Below are 15,005 nucleotides of genomic sequence, written 5' to 3'. Positions count from 1 at the left end.
CTGGCAACTTTCTCACGCCATTTGACAGCATATTCGCAGAAGCTTTCCGTGGTTTTCTTTTTCAAATTGGACAAAGAGTTTCTGTCGGGAGCGATGTCCATATTATACTGGAACTGGCGGACAAAATATCGGCCCATATCGTCCCACACGTGCCAATGGGTAATTTCTTGATCCGTATACCACTCAGAAGCGATTCCAGTGAGGCTTTCCCCAAAATAGGCCATTAGAAGCTCCTCTTTTCCACTAGCGCCTCTCAACTGGTTACAGTATCGTTTTAGGTGAGCGACCGGGTCTCTATGCCTATCGTACTTTTCAAATTTTGGCATCTTGAAGCTAGCTGGCAAGTGGACATCGGGAAACATACAGAGGTCAGAGTATGAGACATTTTTTTGGCCAGTCAGACCTTGCATGTTTTTCAGGCTTTGTTCTAGGCTCTTCATCTTGCGAGCCATTTCCTCTTGCTCGAGATTTTTAACAACCTTTTCTTGCTCCACTGAGAGATCATATTGCGGAGGTTGAGTTAAAGAGTAATGAGTCACATATGTTATTTTTGATTGAAGTTGTGGACCTTGAAAGGTGAACATTGGAGGCTCAATATACGGTCGTGGTAAAGTTTATTGTACTCTGGTGCAAACTGGTGCCGCAAAGAACAATATTGGAGGTGCCCAGGCAATTGGCGCCTAGGGGCAAACCACAGAAGGCATGTCAGGAACATTGGACGGTATTAGAGGGTGCCCGCATAGGATGAGCGGGTTAGGAACATGGGCGTTGGTAACCTCACCTGACTTGGGGATCAACTCAGGGAACCCAGGGATTGCACTTGGCGGTTCCCTACCATTAGACCAGGCGTCCCACATTTCCAATATGCGGAGACGCAAAATCCTATTCTCTTCAGCAGCTGCTGATTCTAGTTGTGGAATAGCCGGTGCTAGGCTATCCTCAGGATCGAGGATTTGTAGATGGCTTTCAAAGGCCATAGTAACCTTTCCTATGGATCTCGTGAAGTAAGGATGGGCTAGACTACCAACAAAACTAACCACCTGAACAGAACCTGGCTAATTTGAACACCCAACAACCTTGTTAGTTTTGAGACGTTTAACAAATAGAAAATCGCATATTGGGATACAATGCACCTAAACAGTTAAACGTTTCTACTATGTGTTTGAACGAGTTACATATTTTATCCCGGCCTTAATTAACCTTTTTTTTTCAATTTACACCTCTTTTCTTTATTTTCGCTTCTCTCTAATCACTCTTGATTTTTATTTCGTTTTTGCCGCTCTTTTATTTTTGGCACTCTCTTTTTCTTTTTTTCTTTTTTTTGTCACTATTTTATTTTATTTCACTCTTTTTTTCTCACTCAAGTGCAATTTTAGCGCTGAGTAGAAGGAAGTAGGTAGGGACGTGAGGCTTGGATCACAGGTCATCTCGAAGATAAATAGCTTCAACTACCTTGGGTCAATGATTCAGGGGGACGGAGAGATCGACGAGGACATCACTCACCATATATGGGTGGGCTGGATGAAATGGAGGCTTGCATCTGGTGTTTTGTGTGACAAGAAAGTGCCACTGACACTCAAAGGTAAGTTTTATAGAGATGTGGTTAGACCGGCCATGTTGTATGGGGCAGAGTGTTGGCCAGTTAAGAACTCCCATATCCAGAGGATGAAGGTAGCAGAGATGAGGATGCTAAGGTGGATGTGTGGGCATACTAGGATAGACAAGATTAGGAATGAAGATATTCGGAAGAAGGTGGACGTGGCCCCTGTGGATGACAAGATGTGGGAAGCGAGACTTAGATGGTTTGGGCACGTGCAGAGGAGAAGCTTTGATGCACCGGTGAGGAGGTGTGAGCGGTTGGCCGTGGTAGGTACGAGAAGAGGTAGAGGGAGGCCTAAGAAGTATTGGGGAGAGATGATCAGACAGGACATGGTACGACTGCAGATTTCCGAGGACATGGCCCTTGATCGGAAGGTCTGGAGGTCAAGCATTAGGGTTGTAGGTTAGGGAGTAGTAGAACTTTCCTTACTTCATACTTGGGGTGAGGCGGGGTTGGATTAGGATAGATCTTAGATGGCTTGCAGTTTATGTTGAATCCACACTATCCTTACTGTTTATCTTAGCCCCGTGCCTTAGATACTGGTTATTGTTATTGCATGTCATTCATCTTTTGGTTATTATGCTTATGTTACTATTACGGTTTCTACTGGAGTTACTAATGAATTATCTTTTCTTGTCTTTTATTTCCGTCTTTCTGAGCCGAGGGTCTATCGGAAATAGCCTCTCTGCCCTATCAAGGTAGGGGTAAGGTCTGCGTACACATTACACTCCCCAGACCCCACTTGGTGGGATTTTACTGGGTAGTTATTGTTGTTGTTTTTTTTCACTCAATTGTTTTTGTTTTCTTTCCATCTTTCCTTTTCACTTTATTTTTCACTCAATTAATTTTATGGCTATGATCGAATCCGATGGGGATTGCCTACGTATCATGATGTCGCATGAATCAGATCTTGCATAGTTCGGGAAGATTGAGAATGGAGTAAATAAGCTAACTTTTTTTTTTGAATTTCTGAAGGAAAGGCGTATAAAGAAGAAAGAAAATAGTTTTGGATTTTTATTTTTTATTTTTGAATTTATGGGAGAAAGATTTCTAAAGAACGGAAAAACATATTTTTCTTTTTTTTTTGGATTTTGATTGATTTATTTTTGAATGCAAGACTTCTGTTTTTTTTTTGTTTTGAACTTTGGGAATTTCAAAAGTAAAAAGAAAATACTTTTCGTCGAATTTTCATTAGTTTTTTTTCGGAGAATAAAGAAAATATTTTTGGATATTTAATGTTGCCTCTAAATTTTGAAAAGATGGACTTTAAAGAAAGACTTATAAGGAAAAAAAATACATTTTTTTTTGGATTTTGATTTTTTGATTTATTCTTTTTTTTTTAATTTCTTTTTCGTATGAAAGACTTCGGAATGAAGGAAAATGTGTTTTGAGTTTTTTTTTTTTAAATTTTCTAAGGGAATGCTTCTAAAGAATAAATTAAAAGAAAATATTTTTGGATTTTTAAAAAATTGGGGCCGGAACCGATGATGTTTCCTACGTATCTCACATCCGATGTGAATCAGACCTTTGTAGTTCGGTCAGTTTTGTCACAACTGAAAACATGAAGTATTTTTGAAACCATTTTCTCTTCCTTTCTTTCTCTTTTTTTTTCTTTCAAAATTTCGATAGAGTTTCGGTATATTTTGGACAACAGGTTTTTTCAAAGGTGGGTAATCTCTCTTGTACCTCAAATTTATTTTTCCCAATTTCCTCCCTGTTCTAGCAACCGGTCAACATGCAAATCGAAGAAAATAATTGTACAAGTAGCACGTAAAAAATGCATCAAGATGGTCTTTTGATTCTGGGGTCCACCTGTCCTAGACGGACCCAACCCCTGTGTTGAGTCCCCAAAGTCAAATGCACATGATGCAAACAAACGTTCCTACTAGGGATCCGACATGAGGCTGAGTTATTCTAGGTTTAAAACCTGGGTATATTGTTCTAGCCTTGGTGTACCCGAGCGGACAACTCGAGCCGAATGGGGGCTACATACTGGGAACCAAAAGGCCATCTGGCTATGTAACTTGTCCGAGTCTCTTTCTAATTTAAGGTATAATACTAACAAAAGAGGAGTCACGCCAGCATGCACATCCCCGAAAATGAGAAGAGAAGGGTTTCGTAATAGTTTATATACAGTTCAAATAATATCAAAGCGGTAAAAAGCGACATTTAGCACATTAGGCCAAAACATGTAATAAATAATCAGATAATAAATAAAAGCCAATTATAAATGTTATTCTAAGCTCGAATTCTTGAACTGTCATGGCCCGAATTTCCCACCCTCAGGAGTCGTGATGGCGCCTACTCATAGAAGCTAGGCAAGCCGTGAAATAAAGAATCACTAACTATTTCATTTTTACCCCTTTTTAACAATTTGAATTAACAGGTAATCAACATTGAAATATTAACGATGAATAAAAATCAAGCAGAAGACTTAATCTGATAAAATAACTAAAGCCAGTACGACAATGCCAACATACATCTCTACCTGGAATTCGGTGTCACAATATCACGGACTGTCTATGAATACTACAAGCAAATGTTTGAAAAGAAAGTACAATCTGTCTCGGAAACAACTAAAAACAAAATACATAATAAGATAGATGAGAACGCGGGGCCTTCGTACGCTTGCAGATCTACCTTGGGATCTCTAGCTGGACTGAAGGCGGCCACCTAAATGCTATGGTCCAAGAGCTGCTCCGGGATCTGTACATAATGCAACATCAGCACAACCGATCCAATGTGCTGGTAAGTGCCTAGACTAACCTCAGCGAAGTAGTGACGAGGCTAAGACCAGACTACCAAATAAACCTGTGTAGTTATATAAAATATAGTGGAAAATAAAACAGGAATAAACAAGTAAAGACGGGAGGGGGGTACATGCTGCGGGGGTATATCAATATCAACAGTAAATCAAGAGTAAAGGCATAAAGACAACTTGGAATTCACAACAAAACAATAAGGAACTTGTATCCAAGCTACAAACACTCTGTATCCTCAATTGTTGCGGCGCGCAACCCGATCCCAACTTATAACAACACTATTACGGCGTGCAACCCGATCCATATAGTTTATCACTATTGCGGCGTGCAACCCAATCTGGTGATATTATTGTTGCGGCGTACAACCCGATCCAAATATATCATTGTTGCGGCATGCAACCCGATACACATATAATATTGTTGTGTCGTGCAACCCGATCCAAATATATCATTGTTGCGGCACACAACCTGATCCACATATACAACCAACAACAATGACAACAAGAGTCCCGGCAAGGGATTAATGAAGAACTATACTGTCCCGGCAAGGGAATCAACAGTATATATACACTGTCCTGGCAAAGGAATCAACAGCTATAACCAGACTTGTTTCAACATCTAACTACCTCCACTAACACCAATACTCAGTCATAAGTAATTTCCACGAGAATAATCATAATCCTTGCTCAACACAGAGAATCAACGACTTAGGCATTCGTAGTAATTGTTAAGAACATAACAAGTTCAATTTAAGACTCACGGTCATGCTCGACACCAACGTAGATACTCGTCACCATGCCTATACGTCGTACACAACAAGAAACAAGTAGCAAATAGGACACAACTCCTAATACCTCAAGCTAAGGTTAGACCAAACACTTACCTCGATGCCACAAACACAATTCACATCTCAATTATTGATTTATCCCTTGATTCCACCACCAATTCGCTCGTATGTAGCCACAAGTTACTTAATTACATCAATAAACGCTAAATGAATCAACCCCAATGCATGAAAATGAGTTTTCCAAAGTTTTACCCAAAAAATAAAAAATCGCCCCCGGGCCCACATGGTCAAAACCCGAGATTCGAACCAAAACCCGATTACCCATTCCCCCCACGAACCCAAATATATAATTTTTTTTGAAATCGAACCTCAAATCGAGGTCCAAATCTCCAATTTTTGAAAAACCTAGGTTCTACCGCAAACACCCAATTCCCCCCATGAAAGTCATTGATTTTGAGTTGAAATCATGTTAAACGATGTTAATAATTGAAGGAAACGAGTTAAAATTGACTTATAATCGATTTGGAAGAAGAGTTGTTCTTGAAAAATTGCCCTAGGGAGTTTATGTTTTGAAAAAATGTGAAAAATGGTTGATTTTCGGTTAAGTATAAAAATTTCAGGTTGCAGATATGGGAATTGCGACCAGAGTTCGCAATTGCGTAAAAGGGCTCGCATTTGCGAGCTAGGAATTGTGATCCATAGGTCGCATTCGCGACGGCTGGCCTCAAGCTGGGGGATCGCATTTGCGATCAAAATCCTCGCAATTGCGAAGATAGGCTGGCTTGAGGTGCTTTTGCAATTGCGACCAAGCCCTCGCATTTGCGAGCCAGGCTTCACAAATGCGAAGCATGCAGGCCTGCACAGAAATAGCTGAAACCTGCAATTCATTAAGTCCAAAAATTCACCCTGTGGCCTATCCAACACTCACCCGAGCCCTCGGGGCTACAAACCAAGCATGCACACCAACCTAAAAACATTATACGGACTCGCTCGTGCATTCAAATCACTAAAATAACATCAACAACTATTAATTTAGCTTAAAAATCATGAAATTTTCTTAAGAACTTCAAAATTCCAATTTTCTCAAAAATAATCTGATTCACGTCATTTCAAGTCCATTTCTTACCAAATTTCACAAACTTATCATAAACCACATATCAGACCTGTATCGGGCACCGGAACCAAAATACGGGCCCGATACCATCAAGTTTTAATCACAATTCATTTCCAAAACTCATGAACAATTTCAGAAAATAATTTTCTTTAAAAATTTATTTCTCGGGCTTGGGACCTCGGAATTCGATTCCTGGCATACTCCCAAGTCCCATATTTTCCTACGAACTCTCCGGGACCGTCAAATCACAAGTCCGGGTTCGTTTACCCAAAATATTGATTGAAGTCAACTTAATTTATTTTATAGTCAAATTTATCATTTTTAACAGATTTTCATATATTGTCTTTCCGGCTACGCGCCCGGACTGTGCATGCAAATCGAGGTTAGACTAAAAGAGGTTTTTAAGGCCTTAGAATGCAGAATTCGTTTTTAAAACAAGTGATGACCTAAAGGTCATCACATTTTCCACCTCTAAAACAATCGTTCGTCCTCGAACGGACATAAGAAGGAAGTACCTGAGTCGGGGAAAAGATGGGGATAATGGCTTCGCATATCGGACTCAGACTCCTAGGTCGATACCTCAGCAGGCTGACCTCTCCACTGAACACGAAGAGAAGGAAAACTCTTCGATATCAACTGACAAACCTAGCCACCGGCTCCTCCTCATAAGACAAGTCCTTGTCCAACTAGACAGTGCTGAAATCTAACGCGTGAGATGGATCGCCGTGATACTTCCAAAATATGGACACATGAAACACTGGATTGTCATGCCCCAACCATAGGAGGTGCAACCGACACTCAATCGAGTGAACCCAACTGAGCAAGACTTATAGAACACTTTCTACCCAACTCAATAAGATTAAGGGAACCGTACTTCCATTTATTTAGACAATAGGAAAAATTGTACGTTAAACATTGTTAGTTCATTTTATATCACTACCTTAAACCATAGTTAAGTTTCCAAGATTACATACAGTTATGATCTAGAGAAAATAAGAGTTTGGATTTACAATATAGTTCATAGACCCATCCAACACCCGTACATAACCCACACAATCGTCTACGAAGCCTCTAAGGATGCAAAAGACAATAATGACAACGCCGGAAACAAGGCCCCGTGTATACCTCAAAAGTGCACAACTATAACAAAAGATGTACGACATTACCCCTTGAAAGAAAAGGGGCTCACCAAGACTTTGAGAGGAGGATGCTCCGCTACACGCAATCAGCACTATCCGCTATGGAGCCACCTACATTCATTAAAAAAAATGCAGCGCCCCCGACAAAAGGGATGTTAGTACCAAGGAATAGTACTAGTATGTATAACTAAACACCATCCAGTTAGAAAGAACGACCATGCAAGAGTAAAAAGAAATCATAAGGACAACAAAGTTTCAAATAAGCACCACGTCAACAATATAAGAGGTTCACATAGTTTTAACATAATTTCTGAAATTTTAGATTGGGGCATTCCATATCGTTGCATCATCATCTACATTACCACCGCTTCCTTGAGCAGAGTCCGATCACAGCCCGATCGGCTAAGCCATCTTACCAAGACGTTACCCTTATCTCATTCTTACTTTTTAGTTTCCAATTATCATTGCATTACCACCATGTGTGTATAACATGGCGTTCGATCACGGCCCGATCAGCTAAGCCATCTTACCAAAATGTTACCCTTATTTCATTCTCACTTTCCAGTTTCAATTATCAGTACATTACCACCATGTGTGTATAACATGGCATCCGATCACAGCCCGATCGGCTAAGCTGTCTTACCAAGACGTTACTCTTTTCTTATTAATCGTCTCATTTCAATCTTTATTTAACATATATCAATTTATATGCACATAGAAAAGCAATTTAAGTTATAAGCATAGAGAGGAATTCATCTAGTTCGGCATATTAATCACAATCTAACCTTGACTTGACATTTAGGCATTTAACACATAGTTCACATTTTCCACACATACTCAATTTACAAAGAATAACACATTAAACACATGGAGAAGCACCTTCCACATACATTTTCACAACATCGAATCATTTGGCATAGCAAGTTCCACATCAATCAAATTTCGGACTTACAACATTTGCACGGGCACCATGGAGGCCCAACTCCTAAGAGGAGGGGGTTTTAGCCATACATACCTTAATAGAGCTTTCCTTAAATCCTTATAATAAATTCCGAAACTTCCAAGCAACCTCAACCTATTTTATGAAAATTACAAGTTGAAGCAAGAATTAGAGGCATGAATAAGATTCTAGCTCATTTAAGTAAATTATCAAGCATTAAGTGTGCATAGTGATTTTGGGACCCTTTTGTGAGAGATTTTCATCATCCTATACCACAATTGTTATCCTTTTGGTTCACACAACCTCCCCAAACCCCATTACATTTTATGCATGCAAGGTTATCAGCCCTTATACCCATGAATCAACTTGCTAATCACTTATTTTAATTGAAATTTCGAAATTATAGATGAGGGTACAAGTTCTTACCTCTTAGGGTGAAGACCTAGCAATTTCACTTGACAATCTTCAAAAATTTGGGGCAAGAATTAAGTGGGGACTTGATAAAGATCACTCCCTCTCTCTCCAAAACTTCCTCTCTCTCTAAATGCAATGAAATTACAGAAAAATGGTCTAGCGGAGTGTTTTTAATGGGATGGGGTCGGGTTTTAAAAGTTAGAAAATAGGAGCCCCGACACGATTTGCGATCACATAATGGACATGCGGCCCGCAAAATGGACCGTAAAAATTGTCCCAAAATCTGGACAAACTATCTGGGTATGCTACAGAAATGCGGTCCGCATACCTGTTCTGCGGTCGCATAATGCACCGCAGAACCGCCCTTCACAAATATTCCAAGGGGATTATGCGATGACTATGCGGCCCGTATATCGATTACGTTATCGCATAATTGGCCACATAGTTGACCTCAAGTTAACTATCATACTGACTGACTCTGCGGCGACTATGCGGTCTGCATACCTATTATGCGACCGCATAATGGACCGCAGAAATGCACTCTTCTGGAAAACATAATTTCTTAACTTTTTAGTGCACGGATCAATCCAAAGTGTTCGAACCGCAGCGAGCTGAAGAATTTTATGAATTTCTAACACATGATCCTAACTTGGCACCATGAGATTCGGGTTTTTGAGTAGAAATTTTCCCGGGGCCTTAAATCCTCCCCCACTTAAGATTATTCGTCCTTGAATAAGGATCAATGTTCACTTATTAGCAATCCCTATGCAACCTCAGCCTTTCGCAGCATGAAACATATCAACAGCCCCAAATTGGCTAACTCTCCTTAAATTTCCAAAAATTTCGCCAGAGTTTCCTTTGTAACTAGGCCTATCCACCAGTCAAAGGGCCCTAGGTACATGTCCTAACAGCATATACATGTTCCATAGACATAACATACTTGTACAACACCAACCATGGCCGCTTTAGGCAACATATATAACCAAAATGGAACAATTTTATATAGATCGAATCAAAAGATAAGAGTTCATAGGAACCAAATGCATAAAAGCTATTACATGACTATTCAAATAAATGTGGGTACTTCTTTCTCATTTCTTCCTCGGCTTTCCAAGTGGCTTCCTCCATCTGCTGGTTCTGGCATAACATTTTTACGGAGGCAATTTCCTTATTTCTCAATTTCCGGACCTGCCTATCAAGAATGGCAACTGGAAACTGGATGCATGATTGATAAGCTTGGTGGCAATGCAAGTCTATAAGCCACCTCTCCCACCCGATCAAGAATCTCAGACGGGCCAATGAACCTAGGGCTAAGCTTGCCTTCTTCCTAAATCTCATCACGCCCTTCATAGGCAACACTCGAAGCAATACTCGCTCACCGACCATGAAAGCCAAATCTCGAACCATGCGGTCGGCATAACTCTTTTGCCTAGACTTAGTTGTACGAAGCCTATCCTGAATAATCCTGACCTTGTCCAAGACATCCTGAACCAGATCCGTACCCAACAACCGAGCCTCTCCTGGCTCAAACCATCCAACCGGAGACCGACACCGCCTACCATATAAAGATTCAAAAGGAGCCATCTGATTACTCGACTGGTAGCTGTTGTTGTAGGTAAACTCTACTAAAGGCAAAAACTGATCCTATGAGCCTCCAATCAATGACACAAGCTCGGAGCATATCCTCAAAAATCTGAATAGTCCGCTCGGACTGCCCGTCCGTCTGAGGATGAAATGTTGTGCTCAACTCAACCCGTGTGCCCAACTCTCGCTGAACTATTCTCCAGAAATGCGAGGTAAACTACGTACCTGATCTGAAATGATAGACTTGGGCACACCATGAAGACAAACAATCTCCCGGATATAGATCTCAACTAATCTCTAGAAAGAATAGGAGGCTTCCACAGGAATGAAATGCGTTGACTTGGTCAGCCTATCAACAATAACCCATACTGCATCGAACTTCTTCTGGGTCCGTGGGAGTCCAACAACGAAGTCAATAGTGATTCGGTCCCACTTCCACTCAGGAATCTCAATATTCTGGAACAAACCACCAGGCCTTTGATGCTCATACTTAACCTGCTGATAATTCAAACACCGAGACATATGCAACGATATCTTTCTTCATTCTCTGCCACCAATAATGCTGCCGCAAATCCTGATACATCTTCGTGGCGCCTGGATGAATAGAGTTTTGGAAGCTATGGGCCTCCTCTAAAATCAACTCTCGGAGTCCATCCACATTAGGCACACAAACGTGACCCTACAATCTCAAAACTCCATCATCACCTAAGGTAACCTACTTGGCACCTCCGTGCTGCACCATGTCTCTAAGGACACACAAATAGGGATCATTATAGTGCCGATCACGGATACGCTCCAATAAAGAATAACGAGCGACCGTGCAAGCTAACACATGACTGGGCTCAGAAACATCCCACCTCACGAACTGATTGGCCAAAGCTTGAACATCCAAAGCAAGCGGCCTCTCACCGACCGGAATATAAGCAAGACTGCCCATACTGGCTGACTTCCTACTCAAAGCATCGACCACCACATTGGCCTTTCCCGGATGATATAAGATGGTGATATCATAGTCCTTTAACAGCTCTAACCACCTTCCCTGCCTCAAATTCAACTCCTTCTGCTTGAACAAGTACTGCAGACTCTTGTGATCTGTGAACGCCTCACATGCCACGCCATACAGATAATGCCTCCAAATCTTCAATGCGTGAACAATGGCTGCTAACTCCAAATCATAAACCGGATAGATCTTCTCATGAATCTTCAACTGCCGCGAAGCATAAGCAATGCCCTTGCCATCCTGCATCAACACCGCACAAGCCCAATACTAGGCGCATCATAATAAACATTATATGGCCCTGAACCTATGGGCAAAACTAACACCGGTGTCGTAGTTAAAGCTGTCTTGAGCTTCTGAAAGCTCGCCTCACACTCATCCGACCATTTGAACTGGGCACCCTTCTGGGTCAACCTGGTCATCGGGGATACGATAGATGAAAACCCCTCCACAAACCGACGATTGTAGCCAGCCAATCCCAAGAAACTTCGAATATCTGTAGATGATGCTGGTCTAGGCCAGTTCTTGACTGCCTCAATCTTCTTTGGATCAACCTGAATACCCTTTGCGGATACAACATGACCCATGAATGCAACTGAACTCAACCAGAACTCCCATTTCGAAAACTTGGCATATAACTGACTATCCCTCAAGGTCTAAAGAACCACTGTAAGATGATGTTCGTGTTTCTCCCGGCTACGGGAATAGATCAAAATATCATCAATGAAGACTATCACGAACAAATCCAAGTAAGGCCTGAACACTCAGTTCATCAACTCCATAAAAGCTACTGGGGCATTTGTCAACCCGAATGACATCATCAAGAACTCATAATGTCCGTACCGTGTGCGGAAAGCTGTCTTAAGGACATCGGATGCCCTAATCCTCAACTGATGGTAGCCAGATCTCAAATCGATCTTCGAGAAGACCTTGGTACCCTGAAGATGATCAAAAAAATCATCCATCCTCGGCAATGGATACTTATTCTTGATTGTAACCTTGTTCAACTGCCGGTAATCAATACATATTCTCATCGATCTATTCTTCTTCTTAACAAACAACACCGGCGCACCCCAAGGTGAATCAATAGGTCTAATGAAACCTTTTTCAAGCAAGTCTTGCAGCTGTTCCTTCAATTCTTTCAACTCAGGCGGGACCATACGATATGACGACATAGAAATGGGTTGAGTGCCCGGAGCCAAATCAATGCAAAAGTCAATATCTCTGTCGGTAGAATACCCGGCAGGTCTGGAGAGAATACCTCAGGAAACTTACGAACAACAGGCACAGAATCAATAGACGGGACCTTAGCACTAGAAACACGAACATAGTCCAAATAGGCCAAACACCCATTCTCGACTATACGCCGAGCCTTCATATATGAGATAACACTGCAGGTAGAATGGCCAGGAGTCCCTCTCCACTCTAAACGAGGTAAACCCAGCAAGGCTAAGATCACAATCTTGGCATGACAGTCCAAGATAGCGTGATAAGGTGATAACCAGTCCATCCCTAATATGAAATCGAAATCAACCATGTCCAGAAGAAGCAAATCTACACGAGTCTCAAGACCCCTAATTGCAACTACACATGACGATGGACTCGATCTACCACAATAGAATCACCCACCGGTGTAGACACATAAACATGAGCACTCAAAGAACCACTAGGCATGACCAGATACAGTGCAAAATAAGATGATACATAGGAGTACGTAGACCCTGGATCAAATAAAACTGAAGCATCTCTGCTACAAACCATAACAGTACCTATGATAACCGCATCGAAAGCCTCAGCCTCAGGCCTGGATGGAAGAGCATAACATCGGGGTTGGGCCCCACCATCCTGGACTACATATTTGGGACGGCTTGTAGATGGCTGGCCACCACCTATAGCGGTCTGAGCTCTACCTTTAACACTTCTACCTCCACCTCTAGAACCTCTACCCCCACCCCTAACTATCTGAGCGGGTGGCAGAACATGTGGTGCCTGAACCATAGCACGGGAGCCCTACTGCTGTGACTAAGTACCCACCAATTTCGGATAAGCCCTCCGGATATGACCATACTTACCGCACTCAAAGCATCCACCTAAGTGTTGCGGCTGAGGAAATTGAGACTGACCCTGGCGACCTGAATGACCACCCCGAAAACTCTAGAGTGGTGGTGCACTGATAGGAGCTGGTGGTGCACTATAGGGTTGCTGATCAGAATACTGCATATGAGATCCACGACCACCTGAAGCTCCGTGAGAAACCTGAAGTGCTGACTGAAAGGGCCTAGGAGGATGGCCTCTACCATATGAATTCCTACCTCCAGATGAGGCACCACTGAATCTGCCTGAATGACGGGGCCTCTTGTCCGACCCATGACCACCTCCTTGCGATAGAACCATCTTCACTCTCCTGGTCATATTGGCCGCCTCTTTGAAAGAAATCTCACTCCCTGTCTCCCTAGCCATCTGAAGATGAATCGGCTGAATAAGTCCATCAATGAACCTCCTCACCCTCTCTCTCGGTGGGAATTATGATAAGAGTATGACGATCCAAGTCAATGAATCTGGTCTCATACTGGGTAACAGTCATAGAACCCTACTGGAGACGCTCAAACTGCCTCCGATAGGCCTCTTTCTGAGTGATGGGGAGAAACTTCTCCAGAAATAGCTGAGTAAACTGCTCCTAAATCAAAGCTGATGATCCGGCTGGTCTAGCCAAACAATAGTCTCTCTACCAAGTCTTGGCAGATCCCGACAAGCAAAATGTAGCAAAATCGACCCTGTTGGTCTCTACTATCCCCATGTTCCTGAGAACCTCATGACAGCTGTCTAGAAAATCTTGGGGATCCTCAGAAGATGCACCGCTTAAGGTAATAGTAAAGAGCTTGATGAACTTATCCAATCTCCACAAAGCATCAGTAAACATAGCTGCTCCATCACTGGTCTGAGCTACCACACCCGACTGAACTGCTCCAACTTGCTAAACTGCTGGAGTTTGAATCTGGGGAGCTACTTGCTCCGGAGTCCGAGTAGCAGGAGTCTGGGCTCCTCCCCCGCCTGAGAGACGGCTGGTGCTACGGGAAGCAAGCTTACCTGAGTGACACTCTCCATAAGGCCCACCAGACAGACCAGAGCATCCTGGAGTACTGGGGTAGCAATAAACCCCTCTGGGACCTGGGACAGGACCACCAGAACTGTCTGGGACGGAACCTTATCATCAAAGTCAACCTGAGGCTCCGTCGCTGGTGCTGCTGCTCTGGGCTGAGCTTTGCCCCTGCTTCAGCCTCTAGCACGGCCTCAACCTCGCCCTTTGCCTCTCATGGGAGCTGCTGATCGGTGGATGAGGAAGCGCGTGTTCTCGCCATTTGCGAAAGAATAGAGTAGAAATTTAATTAGCATTGAGAAACCAAACCGCACGACAAGAAGGAATAAATGTGAAGTTCTTCTTAACTCTGTAGCCTCTGGGATAAATACAGACGTCTCCGTACCGATCCCTCAGACTCTACTAAGCTTGTTCGTGAAATGTGAGACCTATGTAACCTAGAGCTCTGATACCAACTTGTCACGACCCAGATTTCCCACCCTTGAGAGTCGTGATGACGCCTACTCATAGAAGCTAGGCAAACCGCGAAATAAAGAATCACTAACACTTTCATTTTTTACCCCTTTTTAAC

This window comes from Nicotiana tabacum, chromosome 1 (genome assembly GCF_000715075.1).
Source record: "Nicotiana tabacum cultivar K326 chromosome 1, ASM71507v2, whole genome shotgun sequence".
In the NCBI taxonomy this organism is placed as follows: Eukaryota; Viridiplantae; Streptophyta; class Magnoliopsida; order Solanales; family Solanaceae; genus Nicotiana; species Nicotiana tabacum.
Note: the sequence above shows the minus strand (reverse complement) of the source record.